The sequence below is a fragment of the Rana temporaria genome, chromosome 3 (genome assembly GCF_905171775.1).
Source record: "Rana temporaria chromosome 3, aRanTem1.1, whole genome shotgun sequence".
NCBI classification, from domain to species: domain Eukaryota; kingdom Metazoa; phylum Chordata; class Amphibia; order Anura; family Ranidae; genus Rana; species Rana temporaria.
Genome location: NC_053491.1, coordinates 153,383,823 through 153,404,357, shown reverse-complemented (window position 1 = coordinate 153,404,357; position 20,535 = coordinate 153,383,823).

Sequence of the window (20,535 nt, the reverse complement as noted above, 5' to 3'; positions counted from 1 at the left end):
ACCGGACCTTGGCCAGTCCCTGGAATATGCATACTGAATGTCTCCTGCTATAACCTTGCTGGACACCAGATTATTCTACCTTATGGGTAATTGTCTCTGCTATCCCTTGTGGTCATTTTACATCCTCAACTACCATAGGTTTCTCATTAACTATTCCCACTCAACCTCTAGTGCTATTTGTCCAAGGACCATAACACTATGTAATAAGACCTAGGGCGATCAAGCAGTTGTGAGTCTACTTTTCCTAGGGGAAGGTGGGCTGCTATAGGTACAGCTACATGTGACAGTTATAGTATGAAGCTGCTAGTTCTGAGGCAAGCATGACACAAATCTTACTAATGGTGCCAAATTGTCTTCTGATCTTAATACTCATCCGTCTGTCTTTCTGTATTGAGGTAATGTAAACCTCAGACTGTGACTTAAAAGTATTACATGGATAAATTCAAAACTTCTTGGCACTCACTATAGATGAGGTTCTGGTTTGGGCCAATGTAACATTCGGTACAAACTTTGACTATTTGTCATTTCGTGAATGGATGAATATAGAAGAGTTGGGGATTCACAGGCAGCCTTGTTTACAAACAGAAAAATCTACTGGCAAATGTCATTTACCACCATTTTTTTCTTTTTGGAAATGTCACTTTCTCTGTTGCACATTGTATACACCATAGGGGTGTGCAATTTACAGGATGGTTTAGGGCATTACCCAAGAATGTTATTTAAAGGGATTTTTCATTTATAATGTTTACTTTAAGCACTCTTAAAAGAGTTGCTCCCCAGGGAATGGAATTTCGAAAAACATTTATTGCATTGTAGTGTTCAGCTCCCAATGTTTGATTTAACGGGTCCCTATGACATTTTTAAGCAAAAGAGCATTCTTAAAGGTAAATGTCATAAATTGTATTTTTTTTCTCTTTGTAAATGTTATTTTGCGATGTTACATCCTACAGATGAAAGACTTGACAGGCAGCTTTAGGACATCCCCAAACATCTTATGCAAAGGATATTTACATTTTTAATGTTTCACACTTTATGCAGTTTTAAAAGAGTAGCTCTCCACTGAGAAAAACTATTATGCCCCGTACACACGATCGAAATTTTCGATGGGAAAAGTCAGACGGACTTTTTCCATCGGAAATTCCGACTGTCTGTATGCCCCATCGGAGTTTAGATAGAGAACATGTTCTCTTTTACTCCGATGGAATTCCATCGGAATTCCGATGTGAGTTTAGCCAGGCAAAAGCCGGGTCGTGTGTACGGGACATTAGGGAATTTTTTTTAATTGGTACATGTCCAATGTGGCAAGGCAGAGCTCCCCATACCCTTAATTTGGCAATACCTTGTCTACTGGCTTTGAAAATGGCCAGAATTTATTTTAAAGATTCAGCTCCCATTGACTTTAATGAGGTTTTGACAAACATTTAAGCTTCAGGTGAACATCCCACCAAGTACATTCAGTTGATTACTAGCACTGACCAATTTCTGAGCTCATGCTTGCATCCTAGTATTACACACCAGTCTTTACCCTATCTTTTTGAACATAACTTCTGTTTAGATTCAGTTTACGACACCCCATTGTGCTTTTTTAAAGCCTTTCTTCCCTTTTTAGACCTTTATTCCGTTTGAATGCAAAAGTCATCTGCCAAATGATATATTCCATCTTCCCTGTTTCATCTTTCCTAATTCCTAGCCTGGCCACAAAGAGTGTTGCAATGGGCATCAAAGATTTTGTATCTACAAATTCCAGTGATAGGTCCTGCCTTTAGGTAAATATTGTATGTTCCTTAAAATTACATAAAGCTGTTTTTATAATGTTTACCACCAAACTGAATTATGTTTAACATATATAAATATTTATTTTTAAAAAGATGAATAAAAAAGTACAATTATGCAATTTATAGTTATCATGAGGTAAAAGATACTGGCCATTGCTCATAACACATGGCGTTAATTATTTTTTTATTTTTTGCTAAATACTAGTGGTACATGGTACATAAGAAAAAAAAGAAAGAGAAAAAACGTACAAATTCTCTTTGTATATTGCCAGCAATGTGTGTTGTTCCTAATAATAAATACGTAATAGTCGCACAGTTTATTTAAACTAAACTTTACTGCAAATGTAATGTAAGCCAATCCAAATATGAATAATCTGCTCTCCAAGGAATTGTGGTTAGTATTTGGTTATAAGCCCAGTGTAAAATTGTTAAGTACCCATTTGAAAATAATTTTCTTGAATCCTGACATTTAATTTAACTCAAGAAACAGCGCTTTATATAATGATAGAAATTACATTTTTAATACCGATGATTTTTTACTTCAATCTTTTTGCAACAACAGGGTAAAAGATTATTTTAAAAGTAGATACAGTGTAAGCCATAAGTAACTGCCATGTACTTTGCTAAAGCACTGTGTATCATAAACATTCAACATAAAATATTTGTTTTCACCTTTTTTTATTCTTTGTTGCATTTTTTTTGCTCTTGATCTTCTGATGACTCTTTATATCACTTTGCCATCTTAATTTTTCGAACTTTAGTGGCAGCTGTATGGCATTTCTCAGAGTGGGTTATCTGATGGTGGCAATAGTGGGACCCCCCCAAATGACATTGGTACCCCCCAAAATCCGTACCAGATTCTGGTCAACTGCGAACTGGCAGGGTTGGGGTTGAACTAATGTCTGAGTTAATTTTATGCATATTTCTGAGTTTGTGAATATTGTCCTCAATATACTGCATTTTCAGAGAGCTGACTCTGATTGCGAGTAGCGCGGTTAACAAGCGTTTCACAAAACGAGCACTGTATTTTTAAAAATCGTAATTCGGTTTGCGAGTGTTGTGTCACAAAACGAGCATGATTCAGGCCAAAGCGCTGTGCAGTACCACAATTTGGCCTGAGGTGGGAGGGCCGAGCAGTGCCGAATGGCCCCGTTCGGAAATGCACGGAACAGCCCGAGGACAGCAATGGGCGCTGTCAGTAGGGCAATGGACGATTTCAGTAGTTTTGATTTTTTTTATTACATTTTTTATTGTTTTTTTACAATTGTATTTTTTAGGGGGCTTGGGTGAAATATCACTTGTCTAAACAGGGGGAATCTGTGCCACACCGGATGATAAGGGTGTGCCTGGGCACACCTGGCACACCCTGTGCGCACGCCTATGCGGCCCGCATATTTAGTATGTGAACTGGCTCCATGAACAGCTGTACTGGTTCACATGTTATGCAATTCGGATCCAATCCTCATATATGAGAACCAAGCCTAATGGTTTCTTCCTACTTCCATTACATATACATATGACCAAAAGTTAATAGACACCTAACTATAACACCTGTATAAGCTTTTTGGATATCCAATTACAAAACCTCCCTTTGTTACTGCTGTAAGGGCCTCCACTCTTTTAGGAAGCCTTTTAAAAAGAATGTTGTGGTAATATGTGTCCATTCAGTCAAAAGAGTATTTTTTGGAGCTCAGTTACTGATGCTGGACAAGAAGACCCGGTCACAAGTAGCGTCATTCCAAAATGTATATCAGTTATAGGGGCAGGGCTCTGTACAGCAGGGACGTTCAGTGAGGAAAGTGACTGGTGAGGCACTGGCCAGTATCAGAGCCAGATACACACAGGGTACATATGCCACAAACATTAGAGTGAGAGCAAACATTTTAGCACTAGACCTCCTCTGTAACTCTGACCATGTAACCTGTAAAAAAATGTAAGGCGTCACCTATGGAGATTTTTAAGTAATAAAGTTTTGCGGCATTCCACAAGTGTGTGCAATTTTAAAGCATGACATGTTGGGTATCTGTTTACTCGGCGTAACATGATATTTCATAGTATACAAAAGAATCTGGCTTACTTTAGTGTTCTTTTTTTTTTTTTTCATGAAACAATTTCTTTCCAAAAAACGTGTTTGAAAAATTGCTGCCCAAATACTGTGTAACATAAAAAGTTGCAACGATCACCATTTTATTCCCTAGGGTGTCTGCTAAAACAATATATATAATATATAAATAACAAAGAATATTTGCACTTGTGGAATAAGAATATGCAAATGTCAATGAACAATGAAATAAGCAGCCAGCACAAAAAGTTCCTTGGAAACCAAAACATAAATGACCATAAAATGCAGCCCTTATAAACTAGTAACCACCAAGTGAGAGCCAGTGTTGCGTAAATATAAAGTCCATATATTATTAATAATCCAAATAGCTCCAGTGACAGTGATCCAAAGCGATAGGTGCGATACCGAAAGTCACCACCGATAGGACACACACTGACCAGCGTTATTTAAATATGGCTTTGATCCTCTTTCAGGTCAATAGTGGCAGCGTTTGATTGGCAGAGTGGCTGCATTTGATGGCACAGTGGCAGCATTTGATGGGCACAGTGGTAGCATTTGATGGCACAGTGGCTGTGTTTGATGGGCACAGTGGCTGCGTTTGATGGGTACAGTGGCTGCATTTGATGACTCAGTGGCAGAATTTGATGGGCACAGTGGCAGCCTTTGATGGCACAGTGGCAGCAATTTGATGGACACTGTGGCTGCATTTGATGGCACAGTGGCTGCAATTAATGGGCACAGTGGCTGTATTTGATGGGCACAGTGAGGCTGCAATTTATGTTTTTTTGCGCACCCCCAAAAATGTTTTGCTTTTAAAAATTGCTTTTAAAATATTGGCTTCATGTTCATATTCCTCCTGAATAGTACAGTTTCTTTTAAGCCATAAACTTCAGGGACGTGCCATATGAGGCATTGGGCATCGACTATCACCTGTACGTTGATGGAATGCCAATGCTTCTGATTACGGTATAGGTGCTCTGTCTCACGGGGTGGGCCGTAGTGCCACATGTGTGCAATCAATGGCCCCCACAGTGCGTGGGAATTCTGCAATTCGGTAGAAATCACGCATTGCCTTCACCCGCTGGTCCTCCTGGGTGGGTCTGATGATTTGGTTGGCCATGCGTCTCAGGATTGCGGGGATAACCTGGTGCACACATCTGCTAATGGAAAATTGTGCCATCCCAGCCACCACTCCACTTGTACGCTGAAAAGAGCCACTGGCAAGGAAATGGAGTGTTGCGAGTACCTTGACCAGTGGCTCCACTGCTTGTGAGCGGTGTGTCTGGCTGGTGATGTCATCTTTCAGGGTTGTGGCTATTTCCAGGATGGCAGTAGGGGTGAATCTGAAGATGCGAAACACCTCCGAATCAGCCATGCCAAAGACATTTATGCGCGGTCGGTATATCCTCTCCCGTGCCCTCCTCTCCCGTGCCCTTCTCCTCCTCCGTTCCCTCCTCCTTCTGCGCGCATCTAAAGCCAGTAGTATAGCTATGACCATGGATGCCCCTGGCATGTTGGCATACAGATTGTTGTCCTGCAAGTGTGGGTGCTCAGCTCATCCCTAACGGTGCTGCTTTAGCTGACCTGCACACATCTGGTGCAAAGTTAAAGCTGCTTTTATGAGGGGTTACTTTAGACCGGACATTCAGCTTACGCGCACAGCGCGTAGCATGCGCCGGTCAAACGTACTTTTGTGGATCGCCGTATCTCCCTCATTTGCATATTTGCATAGCAAAACAATGGTGCGTCTAGCGCATTTTTGCGCCCACAATGTGCCGGTGTAGAAAAATTACGTCGGTCGGAAAAACCTATTTTTCAGGCGTATCTCGTTTTGGGGATACGGCGCATAGATACGACGGCATATTTACATATTTACACTTACGCCGCGCATCTCGAGATACGCCGGCGTAAGTGCTTTGTGGATCTACCCCATACACTTTAATTTTCTTCTGTGTTGTTGATGCACTCTATCCTTCTAAATATTTTTAATAAATACATATGTATTTTTTCTGAATAGATATTTTGGTATTTCAAAAATGATTGGTCATTTTTAACTTTGGCCCTCCATGATCCAATGAGACTCCATGGGCCATACCAAGTCAGTACATCTTTTTTTTGAAATGGCAGACTATGGGCCAGATTCACAGTAGAGATACGACGGCGTATCTCCTGATACGCCGTCGTAGCTCTGAGATACGCTTGTCGTATCTATGCGGCTGATTCATAGAATCAGTTCCGCATAGATAGCCCTAAGATCCGACAGGTGTAATTGACTTACACCGTCGGATCTTAGGATGCAATTCTAGGCCGGCTGCTAGGTGGCGATTCCATAGCGGTCGGCGTAGAATATGCAAATGAATAGTTACGGCGATTCACGAGCGTACGCGTTACCCGTCGCTCTAACTTTACGTTGTTTCCGTCAAGATACGCCGCATAAAACTAAGGCTGCCCTCTAGGTGGACTAGCCAATGTTAAGTATGGCCGCCATTTACGTTAACGTAACGAAACCAATGACATCCTTGCGACATCATTTAGCGCAATGCACGTCGGGTAATTTTCCCGACGGAGCATGCGCAGTACGTTCGGCGTGGGAACGCGCCTAATTTAAATGGTTCCCGCCCCATTTGAATTAGGCGGGCTTGCGCCGAACGGATTTACGTTACACCGCCGCAAGTTTACAGGTAAGAGCTTTGTGAATCAGACACTTACGCTGTAAACTTGCGGGGTGTAACGTAAATGGGATACGTTACGCCGCCGCAGCGTAGCGTAAATGTCTGTGAATCTGGCCCAATGTTCTTTGCATTTCTTTAAACCTGGATTCTGTTGCTGTTTTTTCCATTGAAGCTGTAAAATTTGGACTGGAGAATGCAAAAACAGTGAATCTGAAAAAAAAAAATCAATGAACGCCACACTGGTGTTGAAAAGCTGGCTTAATTTTTTATTTCCACTGCTCTCCACTTCCACTGATTCCTTTTCAGCCCCTTGGGAATTTTTAAGTGTAGATACTGTATGACCAAAAATGTTTTACAACAAAACAAGCTTTGTTTTAAATAAGAAAAAATGAAAAAATAGCCTCTTTAGACATAAATAGATAAACTATAATACAATTGGTCGTACCATCATCCAGAAAATTTAGTATAGAGGGATCGGAGGATTTGTCCCTAAATAAAAAACTCTGAAGAACAAGGGAGAAGTGGGCAATTGGACTATCACGGTACAGATACATAAATAAAGTAAAGTATAAAGCACATATGTAAAAAAAAAAAAACAGTTTTATTAAGACTGTGGACCCAGAGAGTCACCTACCTGGCTGATGACCCAGTATACCGTGCTGGGTCTATTGCAGTGCATCACCCATGCCCTGCCATATGGTGCTGATCCCACAGTGTCCTTTTTATCAGGTTACCTCTTTACCTTTGGTATATCTCCCTGGGTCCAGTGGCGGCTGGTGAAGTTTTAGCATGGGGGGGCGCCAGACCCCACCCTTCCGTTTGATCCCTCCCATTTCTCATAAGCCCCACCCCTTATAAAATCAACCCACTCAGTCCCCTGTATTCCACTTGCTTCCACCCATATAGTGTCAGGAGTATACAGCTCAGCATCACAGATCAGGGTATATAGGTCGGCATTAAAGATATGGTATATAGATCAGCAGCATCACATATACTGATCTCACAGCACACTGTCAGCATCCACACACTGGTGGAGGACACGATAACATCACCCCCTCCCACCCGGATCGCAGCACACTGGCTTGGGGCTCACAGGACACACTGACAGCAATCCCCCCCCCCCCCCAGCGGGGATCGAGGCACACTGATAACACCCCCCACCTTGGGGCTCACAGGACACACTGACAGCAACCCCCCCCCCAGCGGGGATTGAGGCACACTGATAACATCCCTGCACACTACCTGCAGAACAAGGCTGGCTCTTGGCACATTCTCCCCTTTCTGAATCCTGAAAGGAAGAAAGCCAGCGCTGCAGGGGTTAAACACCAGGAGGAAGGTAGAACTTTCGGCTCTCCTCTCCTGCAGGGGCAGCCATCAAAAATGTTGGGGTGCCTTACACAGCTTAAGGCCAGCCATCCCACCAAATGGTCATAAATGACTGTCACTTTATCTGGACATACACAGAGTGATTGGGGGATGTTTATGCAGTGATGTGTGCCTGATTGGGGGGATGTGTACCAGCTATGGGGAGACTGCAGACTTAGTTACCCCCCTTCCCCCCACCCACACACACTCCCCTACTCTTTTGACACTACTTGTCAGTATCTCATGTCCTGCAAACAAATCCATCTTATATCCCGACATGAAAGGCCACCTGCTTATCTGCACAAACTTCCCTCAGACTGCAGCTCAGCTCACCTCCCTCTCTGCAGCGTCAGACTCCGCATAGGCTATGCTCTGGCTCTGGCTTCTGACAGTGGGGCACTGGAGATCAAGGTGGGGGGAGGGGAGAGGCTCGAGTGTGCAGGAGATAAGGATACTCAGGTCTTCTAAATACACACACATGTTAGGTAGTGTATGTATTTAGATGTAATGATGTTGCTGCTGACCAAGCCCAGGAGTGAGCTGTAGACGGACAGTACTGCTGACAAGCTGGGGCCCCTTACATGTGTACATCTGTCCCCCTCTTCTAGCTAGGCTCACAAAACACACCCCCCCCTTCTCCGTAGGAGCTTTGGCACTTACCAGGCTGACTGTGGTGTCCTCTCCTGTGTGTCTCTCATCTCCTTCAGTGGGCAGCAGGCAGCAGCGGTGGTGGAGGAGTCTGCTCCTCATGCTTCCTCCACTTGGGCGCTCCGGCACACTGAAAACCGGAAGTGATGCGCCTCTAGTGTCAATTAAAGCACCCGGCGGATGCTGATCGGCGGGATCGAATGCGCCGCAGGGCGGGTTTAAAGCCCGCAAATGAAGCGCCTAGTCTGCAATCTTGTGATTGCATAGACGTGGCACTTCCCACAGCGCATTGCGACCGGCGCTCAGCAACAGAGAACTTAAGGAACTTTTGAAAAAAAAAAAAATCTTAAAGGGACAGTTTAAAAAAAAAAAAAAAAAAATTTTTTTTTTTTTTTTTTTTTTTTTTTTGTGACTGCCTGGGAGGGGGGGCGGCGCCCATGCGCCCCCTATGGACAGGCCGCCACTGCCTGGGTCCTATCCATTACACCGCATTGATACTATGCAGTCAGCCCACCCATGGCACGTCCCATTCCCCCATGTCCCCTGTGGTGGGACCTCCTTTCGTGGCACTTTGATGTCCCTGGTCTGGCAAGGGGTTTAGACATTCTCCTGATGAAGCGGTTCACACCGCAAAACTAGTAGAGATGCCCTCCGCGACCCATGTCCCATTGGGATATGTCCCCCTTGTGGGGACTCTTCTTATGGTGATCCATGGGGTCTGCCACTAAATGGTTTTAATTATGTATGAATGTCATTGTCTTTTATAGATTTTTATTAATAAAACTGAATTCTTTTTTTACATATGTGCTTTATACTTTACTTTATTTATGTATCTGTACCGTGATAGTCCAATTGCCAACTTCTCCCTAGTTCTTCTGAGTTTTTGATTTGGGGACAAATCCTCCGATCCCTCTATACTTTGTTTTAAATAATACATAACTACATACAAAAACAAGAGGACATATACACACACTTATTATATTTGAGTGTTTTGACAAATTATGCTGCTATTTTCACAGGACAGGATTTTTTTCCCCTATCCTTCATTGCTTAAAATATTTTTTTTTTACTTTCAAGCTGAGGATTTTTTTCCCCCAGAGAATCCCCAGTGCAGTGTACATAGAAATCACTAGTGTATATATACGTTCTTAAACTGTATGTATTACCCTAACAATGAACTTCTCGTATTTATTCCAAATACAGACTCCAGTATCCAGTATTTACCAGCATACAATGGACCCACTGCTTTGTCCCCCAAGTAAGAGTCCCTAGATGGGCATCAGAATAATTTTTGGTACAAGATACAGTAGCAGAGCTTTTGACATCAAGTGGGTTATGTGTAGAAATTGAACTTCTTAAAACAGGATCCAGTTCTATCTGTTAGTTTACCTGAGAGAAATGTGTTATCTTTACAGAACCTTGCAATCTTTGGAGATACATGACCCCTATTCCTGTTAGGGGATAGAATACAAGACAAGTGGAGTTTCCTGTTTGATCAACAGGAGTTTATTAACTGTGGTACTCAGTATGTAATATATGGACTCATTCGCCACTGTAGCCTTCTTTATGTGGGCCGTACTTCTAGATGCCTCAGGACTCGATTGGGGGAACATAAATTTAACATCTTGAAGAGTACCAGAAAACAGTCTATTGAAAATGTCTTTTTTGGGGGTTCATCACAAAGACCTGGCCTCAGGCTTTTTGTGATTGTTACCCTGATATAGGTAGACAGTATCATAAATTATGTAGTAGAGTAACCTTTTGGATATTCCAGTTAGGAAGCCCCAGTTGGTCTGAATGAAAGCCTGGAGGTTCATTCAGTACTTTAATGAATTTGACAGTAGTCTTACTGATACATGCATATCCACTTGTATTATTTACATCATTTATAGGCTGGGTAGATTTATTTATTTATTGATTGATATTTTTTTTTTATATGTACATATATTAACAGGTAGGTGTTTGTCAGGAACAAGTATGGAGATCGAGATGCTATGAGGGCCCACAGAAGCAAGGTTGGACAGGTGCTTGCTTGCAGTCTGATGAGCTCAGCCACTGAGGGATGGCTGAGGCAGGCAGAACTGAGCTTGTTGTATTCAGATGAACAGAGATACCAGAAGCCAGGCCAGGGGTCAAACACAGGTAGGTTAGCCTCATACACACGACCGTTTTTCCCGTCGGAAAAACTGCCATGAGAGATTTTGGGCAGAAAAACCGGCCGTGTGTATGCTCCATCGCAATTTTCCAGACAGGAAAACTGCCGGAAAAAAAAGAGAAGCAGCTCTCTTTTTTCCCGCCAGGATTCCTGGCGGATTTTAACCCGGCAGTTTTCCTCTGTGAAACACTGCGATGGAGCATACACACGGCCGGGATTCCCAACCAAAGCTCTCATGGCAGTTTTCCTGTCAGGAAACCTGGTTGTGTGTAGAAGGAAAAAGTTACCGAGCAGGTTCTCGGTTTTCCCCTCAGGTTTCCTGGTGGACTTTTTACCGCCAGGAATCCCGTAAGTGTGTACGAGGCTGTTCTCTTTTTTTCCCCGGCAGTTTTCCTGTCGGGAAAACTGCGATGGAGCATACACATGGACGGTTTTCCCGGCCAAAAGCTCTCATGGCAGTTTTCCCGATGGGAAAACCGGTCGTGTGTACGAGGCTTCAGGAATGAAGTTAAATAATGGCTTAAGAGTTTTAGCAGGGAGGACTACATTGCATACAAAGGTGCAGTGCATCCAGTATAGATATAGATAGCTTGGTTAATTATCTTTAATTATGTGACATTTAAAAAAAGGAAACTTATCTACGTACTTGGAAAACAACTATGGATACTAAATAAAAGCAGTTAACAAAACAATATTATATCTGACCTTCTTTTTAGAAAAAAATGAAAAAGATTGAGGAAATCAAGCTAAGAACAAAAGACACTTGGATTATTTTGATGGTACAGAAATGTATTATAAATGCAGATTGGTAAGCTTCTTTTTAATAATACATTGGCAGGTGATGGCATTTCAACCTAACTAATTAGCCTTTAATACACTGTAAATATCTCAGAATTCCTTGAACAAATCTCTGTGGTATACAAAGGAAACAATATATGTGTTCCATAAATCATTCTTACAATGCTTCAGGGATTTATCTAGATGTGTGGAGGCCGACTGTAAGTAATGGTATGTTTTTAAATGCAGCTGAGCAATGTTGCTTTTTATTTTTGCATTTAACAAACAATAATACAACATTTAATGAGCCTTTTTAATACTATTTAATAAACGTAAGCTTTCATGAACTAAAATCGCATTCGTTCAATGTTTTTTTCAATAAATTGTTATATAACATTTTTTTTACAACTGGTTGTTGTATTGTGTATTGTTCTGCTTCTTTATAATATTATTTAGCTACAGTTGATATATAACCTAGCATGTCCAATTACTGATTGTATATACGGTATGCCAGTGTTATTTACAGTATGTTAGTGTTATTCATGGAGTGTTAGATGTTTTTAACTCTATTCAAACATCTATTTAAACATCTATTCAAACATTATAATATTAATAACTGGGCAGTGTGGAAATGATCAAACAAAGGTTAAAAATAGCTGTTATATATTTGGCTTCTGTGACTCAAGTGAATCTCACCATTTCAGTCTGGCATGGTATTTACTCCCTGGAGGATACTAGTGAAAGAGGAGAAGTGGAGGATATTATATACAAGATTTTAGTAATGAGAACGGTATCATTAGCAGTAATCAGCATGGATTCATGGAGAATCGTTCTTGCCAAACCAATCTAGTAACCTTCTATGAGGAGGTGAGTTGCCATCTAGATAAAGGAAGGCCCATAGACATGGTGTATCTGTATTTTGCAAAAGCATTTGACACAGTTCCCCATAAATGTTTACTGTACAAAATTAGCTCCGTTGGCATGGACCATAGAGTAAGTACATGGATTGAAAACTGGCTACAAGGGTGAGTTCAGAGGGTGGTGATACAGTAAATGGGGAGTGCTCGGAATGGTCAAGGGTGGGTAGTGTAGTCCCCCAGGGTTCTGTGCTGGGACCAATATTGTTTAATTTGTTCATAAATTACCTGGAGGATGGGGGTAAGCAGTGCAATCTCTGTATTTGCGGATGATACTAAGCTAAGCAGGGCAACAACTTCTCTGCAGGATGTGGAAACCTTGCAAAAATATTTGAACAAATTAGCAGGGTGGGCAACTACATGGCAAATGTTCAATGTAGAAAAATTTAAAATAATGCATTTGGGTGGCAAAAATAAGAATGCAATCTATACACTGGGGGGAGAACAGCTGCGGGAATCTAGGTTAGAAAATGACCTGGGGGTCCTAGTAGATGATAGGCTCAGCAAGGGCATGCAATGCCAAGCTGCTGCTAACAAAGCAAACAGAATATTGGCATGCATTAAAGAGGGGATTAACTCCAGAGATAAAACGATACTTCTTCAGCTCTACAAGACTCTGGTCTGGCCGCACCTAGAGTATGCTATCCAGTTCTGGGCACCAGTCCTCAGGATGGATGTACTGGAAATGGAGAGAGTACAAAGAAGCACAACAAAGCTAATAAAGGGTCTGGAGGATTTTAGTTATGAGGAAAGTTTGCGAGCACTGAACTTATTCTCTCTGGAGAAGAAACACTTGAAAGGGGATATGGTTTAAATTTACAAATACCGCACTGGTGACCCCACAATATGTAAAAAAAAAAAATTTGTGGAAGGGAGTTTGACAAGACATGTGGCCACTCATTAGAATTAGGAGAAAAGAGGTTAAACCTTAAACAACGTAGAGGGTTCTTTACTGTAAGAGCGGCAAGGATGTGGAATTCCCTTCCACATGTGGTGGTCTCAGCGGGGGGGGAGTCGATAGTGAAATAGCTCTTATAAAAATCAGCCTATTAAGGCTACGGCTGCTACCTGACAACTAGCTCAAACGAACTAGTAAAAGTAAATGCACACAATATAATCTAATAGACCCTGGCAGCGTTATACACACAGTTCTTAAAGCGGGGGTTCACCCTTAGAGGGCACTTTTCCCCCTTAGATTTCTGCTCGTTTTCTCTAGGGGAATCGGCTATTTATTTTAAAATATGTGCAGTACTTACCCGTTTACGAGATGCATCCTCTCCGTCGCTTCCGGGTATGGGCTTCGGGAATGGGCGTTCCTTCTTGATTGACAGGCTTCCGAGAGGCTTCCGACGGTCGCATCCATCGCGTCACGATTTTCCGAAAGAAGCCGAACGTCGGTGCGCAGGCGCAGTATAGAGCCGCACCGACGTTCGGCTTCTTTCGGCTACGAGTGACGCGATGGATGCGACCGTCGGAAGCCTCTCGGAAGGCTGTCAATCAAGAAGGAACGCCCGCTCCCGAAGACCCATACCCGGAAGCGACGGAAGAAGATGCAGCTCGAAAACGGGTAAGTACTGCTCATATTTTAATACAAATAGCCGATTCCCCTAGACCGAACGAGCAGGAAGCTAAGGGGAGAAATTTTTTTTTTTTACAAATGGGTGAACTCCCGCTTTAAAAAACATCAATAAATTCACATTCTGTATAGTCGATAATCATTTCTAGGAAGTTATAAAAGCTGCAGATGAGGCGATTCAAATCTTGGCAAACATATATGTAAATATTGCTGACACCAACACCTCCACATGTGTGGAAAAGGTGGGTGTGCAGAAAGACCCCCTCTGAGGCCCTCAGATGATGTCGTGAATGACAAAATGCATTAGGGTGGAGCCATACGACGAGCGTAGTGACGTCAGCATGCTCAGAAGCATGGCTTGAGACCTCCGCTGGGTATACGAGCACAGTGTTGTAGGAGACGCCATACAGTTACCCGATCATTCAGGCTGACTGCAAGTGAAATAATGTCTTTATTTATGTGTATTTTGTAAGTGCATTTCTTAAAGGAGGATACTGACATATAATCACACACATAGGTTGGACTTGATGGACTTGTGTCTTTTTCAACCTTACCTACTATGTAACTATGTAACTAAGTGGATACGTGGACCAAGAGAAAAGATTGAAGAGAGAGCAGAGACACAGTAGCATGGATGCTCAACCTGTGGCCCTCCAGCTGTTGCAGAACTCTAACTCCTATCATGCCTCTGGCTTTTGGAGACATGTTTGAAACTTTTAGCAGCTTGCATTGCCTCATGAGACTTGTGGTTCCCCAACAGCTGGAGGGCCACAGGTTGAACACCCATGCAGTACAGTGCGATATGCTGAAGGGGAATGAGAGAAGTAAAGAAGAGGAGATGCTGAAGGTGGAAGAGAGGTGCATTATGGGAAGAGTTGAAGTCACAGAAGAGGCACGGTATAGGGAATTGGAGCAAAAGAGAAGAGCAGTCAAGGGAAGGCTCAGGAATGTAGGCAGATTTATGTAGGATAATGTGAGGCTAGCACATAGCTGGCAGACAAGTGGCATTCTACATATCAAAGAGGTCAAAGGAAGTTATCTACAGGGGATTGTAAAGTGCAGATTTGTCTGATCAGACTTGAAAGGAACGGTAAAAGTAAATGAGGTTTATAAAGCAATTTGGCCAGTATCTAATGATATCATTAGCTTTAAGTATTTGTTTATGGTAAATAGCATTTTTCAAAGGGAAACTTGTTAACCCACTTAAGGGTAGTTAAGAATGTGATTTTGCCTTAAATAATACAGATCTCTGATCAAATTCAATTGAAACTTATACGTGCAGCTGTCCGAGGACAGGAGGCATTGATTTGATTAGATCAAAGGTGCTTGTAAAACCAGTCAATAAGGAATCTGTATATAAAAAAAGATTGCTGATACACAGTAGTATGGAAGCGCAGGCCTAGAAAATAGTATACATTATTGCATGCATGGAAGCTACCTAGATGCATATTATAGATTGAATATATTATGCTTGATGGTGTAATGTCGCTATGCTCACTATGACATGAATAACGAATAGGACTTTGAAGGCCGCTGTTCATTGTAATATTTACAAATACTCTGCTGTATTTTGTCATCTGTTACAAGTACTCTGTAAACTCTGTGGCATTTCTCTGGAAAAGAACCATTGAACGCGTTGCTGCAGAAATACGTTTTACAATAATAACTATCACTCATCATTTATATATGTCAACATGGATAAAAAGTAGAAGTGTAAAATGTGTGAGACTGTTTAGAAAAGAGAACCAGTAACAAGAGTGGAGAAAGTTTCTGGAGGCAGACAAGATAAATGAAGGTGGATGAGAGTAGCAGAGAAGCAATAGAGGAAACATGGGGATCAGGATAGAGGAACACAGTTGGTGGACAAGAAAAGCAGTATGGGGAGGGTGGGCCCTGGAGCTGTATAAGAGAAGCAGTACTGGTGGCAGACAAGAGGGCAAGTATTTAGGGGGCAATGGAAGAATGTGAAAGGACACTTTTGCAAATATAAAAGAGACAAAGTATTATATATTTACAAATATTGTTACGTAGCTACGAGGTCTACCTCCTCATTAAGAATAACAAAGCAATGTGGTAGTTCAGCAACCTTCAAAGCAATCAATATTGAGACACCGCTATCTACTCACTGCTCTGGAAATGTTTGTAATAGTGAGGACATGATGTCATGCATGTCAACTTGGGGCCAGATTCTGAAAGGACTTACGACGGCGCAGCGCCATGTACGCCGTCTTAAGTCCTAATCCGACCTGTCGTATCTATGCGCCTGATTCTTAGAATCAGTTACGCATAGATATCCATTAGATCCGACAGGCGTAAGTCTCTTACGCCGTCGGATCTTAACTGCATGCGACGTACCAATGTTAAGTATGGCCGTCGTTCCCGCGTCGAAATTTGAAAAAGTTACGTCATTTGCGTAAGTCGTCCGTGAATGGAGCTGGACGTCATTTACGTTCACGTCTAAACCAATGACGTCCTTGCGGCGTACTTTGGATCAATGCACACTGGGAAATTCCATGGACGGCGCATGCACCATTTCGCAAAAACTTCAATCACGTCGGGTCACAGTAGTTTTACATAAAACACGCCCCCCTGATCCAAATTTGAATTAGGCGGGCTTACGCCGGCCGATTTACGCTACGCCGCCGCAACTTACGGAGCAAGTGCTTTGAGAATACAGCACTTGCCCGTCTAAGTTGCGGAGGCGTAACGTAAATCGGATACGTTACGCCCGGGCAAAGATACGCCGCTGACTGAGAATCTGGCCCTTGGTGTATGAAGAGAACAACAATATGGAACCGCCACTGTGCTGGTGCCCAGGTAATTCAGGAGTTTATGATCAGGGAGTTGAATCACCAATTGGAGCAGAGGCTGAATCAGGAGGAAGTCCAATGCTAGAAGATGTTAGTATTTGGCCAGGGGAAATGACCCTATTGAATTCAGCCATGCTTCTTAATCACTGATTGACAGGTCCATATGAACACTCTACCAATTGATCACTTACATTTTAGTAACTTTCCCATTAGAGGTGCAAAATAGGTAAACTTTCTAAAAAGCTTTATGTATTTGTTAAAATTATGTTGACATGAAAGCAGATTTTTAGCCATAGCACAGCTCTTTGTTAACAAGGGTACAGGGAAGTGAGTGCTCCTTGGAAAAAGACATTTGACATCTGCTGTATTGTGCTTCTGTAATGTAAAATAAAGATATCAAATGTTCATCAAATAAGAACCTTTATAATGTATTACACAGTCGAATAATTCTGACTAAACCATATTTTATTCCCTATAACAGATGAAACAAATGGAAAATCCTTTAAACGCATTAATGGATTCTTCACAGTCACTGTAGATACATAAAAGATGATTTATAATGTCCATCCCAAAGGAGAATATGATAATTTTATGAATTTGCAGTGTGTAATTGTTGAGTTCTTAGGTTTAATTTATTATTCCTAATACTCAACCATTCAGCAATTTCAGTGATATGTATTGTTCATAAAATTATTAAAGGCATGACTGAATGGTAACATTTGTTTAAAAAAAATGCTATGATATATTCAAATTTTAGTGAATGTAAAATTTAAAAAAATTCTAATACACCACATTTGAAAAATAGTAAATATATACTATAAGACAAGGCTTGTTAGTATCTTCCAACACCATAAACCATACCATCCATCCTTTCCATGAAAATGTCACCTGAAGTACACACAGCAGAGGAAAAACTTGTGCAAACAGGAGAGAGATGAGCTTGTGCGGTTCATTGCATTTCATTTTTGCCTATTGTGATATAATTTCCAATTGAGTCAAAGCAGGCCAAATTCTCTGGCAACCTAAAAGCTTTTTATACTCTGCTGAACATCAGCCTGCAAATAGTGTGGCTTTACAAATTCAATCAACTAGATTTACTGAACCCACAAATACAGCTCAGAAGGTTTTTAGGTGATCAAATTGTTCCTAAAAGACTGATTAGGCAATATATTTTTAAAACGGCATAGAACAACATTGGATATATAAAATGCAAACTAAGAATTCATTAGGGTTAAATAGGTTTCTTGATTTTATATGGTATATATGATGTCTGTTCTTTTAAACTGTTGTTTATTTTCGCTGTGGGAAAATTCCCCTATCCTTACAAAATGAACAGCCTATTTGTCTTAGTAAGCACTTATCCCATCAGTAGTATAGCACCCTCTAGTGTGTGCTACTAGTAGTGAGAGTATAGGCAAATTATACCCCCAACATATTTAGCTGGTGAGTCTGTAATTGGGTCAGAGTTACTAGGGTTTAGGGCTGGGTGACTCATTCTAGCAGCTCTCTGGTGCCTCCTCTTGTTTCTAGATTGTTGGAGAATGTTCTAGAAAACAGTGGGCGGAAGCTAGGAGGGGTTGCCTTAAGTATTTATGGGACTTCAGCCAATCCCCAGGAGTGGACCTGGCAGGGGACTGAGAAGCCCACAAATTGACATGAGCCATGCCAGCAAGGGAATTGGGTGGAAGATGTTGAAGCAGTGCTAAGGGAGTCTGTCAGTGGCCCTTGAGGGAGCCCTGCTGAGAAGGGGTTTTACCTCTGGCTGGAGCTTGGGAGGCTGGCCTGGAAGGATCCCATCACAGGAGGCAGTTGGATGGATTCTTGCCGGAGAGGGTAAGAAGAGGCAGTGAATACATCAGCACGGTTCAGGGACAAGATAAGGAGAGAGATTGTCAGCTTTAACAGTGCTCTCTTGAAGACCGCGGTGTGCCAAGTCTTCATCTAACCTTGACCTGGGGAATCTCCATGTGTGCCAGTCGGGAGGACTGGGGGAATCAAGCAGCCAGGTGGGCTGGTGGCAGTCAGGCTGGCTAATATTTCCTGCAGTAGTATAACTGTGCTCAGTGTCTACAGGGAAGCAGAAGGAGATGCTGTTCACTCCACATGTGCTACTTCAACCACAAAGGAATGGGAAATTCCTAACCTGTAATGGGCTGTTTCTAAATTAATAAGGAGACTGTTCATTCTATTCAGAAGTAATCAGCAGTTGCTGTACATAGTGAACCAAGTTTGGGCAGGAGTAAGTAAGAAGAGAATTTTGTGTATGTATTATTTAAGTAAATATTTGAGAGTTATCAAAGAGACAGAAGAACATGTGGAATATGGGGTACAGCGCTCATATAATTGAAAATAGATTCTAATAGTGAACAGATCAATATTGTAACCGTGATAACTAATAAGTATTGAAAATTGCAATATCACAAAAATTGAGAATGTAATTGAAACAATCTATATATAACTCTAAAAACACCAATAGTGAACACAAAATCAGAATTAAAAAATGAATTAAAAAATGAATAAAGAAAGGAAGAGTTCACACTAAATGTGATAAGTGAAAAAACCGTGTGGAACCAATCCACATGGAAAAATAGTCCCAAGAGAGTTAATCCAAATGATCATCCATATGCTGGATAAAGGGATAGAGTAAACTTCATCCACCAGAGAAGACATCCGGAAATAGTGTTGTAGTCTCCTTACCCTGTTTAGATGACCACTATGACGGTGGTCTCAGCAAACATGGGGATTTTAGGTCTCCCTCCGTACCCTCTGTGGTGTATCTGAAGTGCTGTCTGCTTGTCTCAGACGATCAAAGAAAAAAAGAAGACCATAGCATAATACCAAAGGCGCAATTTAATTAAGCCAAAAAGTAGTGCACTTACAGGATCGAAGATAACAAATAGCGGTGTATATGTATTCAAATATGCTGGAGGGGCGGCGGCGGCTTCACCTCCTTCTTCTGCTCGTATGCACTCTGTGCTTCCTCGTTGAGAACGGTGTGATGACGTCAAGTATGCAAGCCACGCCAAGAAGAACATGCCAAAGCTATTGCCAGATGTTAGATGACCTACGTATAATCACATAGATTTCAACTAGATCAGGTAACAATCTCATGTCTTTGGAAAGCTCTGACCCTGCAGGCCAGGACAAAATGGCTAAAGCAAGTTAGGAGACCTGCTGGTAGTGTCTGTCAGTCCCACTCATCTCCTCCTCCATCTTCTCTCCACTAATATGAACAGGTAAATTCAGCTAAGCATAACATACCTGTTTATGGATCCCTGGGTCTTTCAGGTCCTGGAGGATAGTTTGATCATTCTTAATTGGCCAACAACCTTCCTATAACTAGGACCCAGATTACTAAGTAAATAAGGCAAAGCCATGCTATCACATACAGTGGTGTTGCTATTGGGGTGTGGGGGTGTGGTCTGCCCCCGGGTGACACCAGCCAGAGCAGTGACATCAGGCCTGAACAGACAACGGGTGACGTTGCAGCTGCAGAGACAAAAGGGCAGCACATTGCTCTTTCTTAAAATCGCAGAGCAGCTGGAGCAATTCTGCACTCCAGCCGCTCTGCATTGCAGACTGCTAGGGGGCACGGTGATGCACAATTTAGTGTGTCGCGCTGCTCCCCTTTCTTTTTGTACAAGCTTTATTTGAAGTGTACAAAATGTACATTTCATTCTCCATAGTGTCAGTCATATTTCTCAAAAAAATGCATTCTGTCAGTTGACTTTCTCAGTGTATAACAAAAGTTGTGGGAGGTGGTAATGCTGGGGGGGGG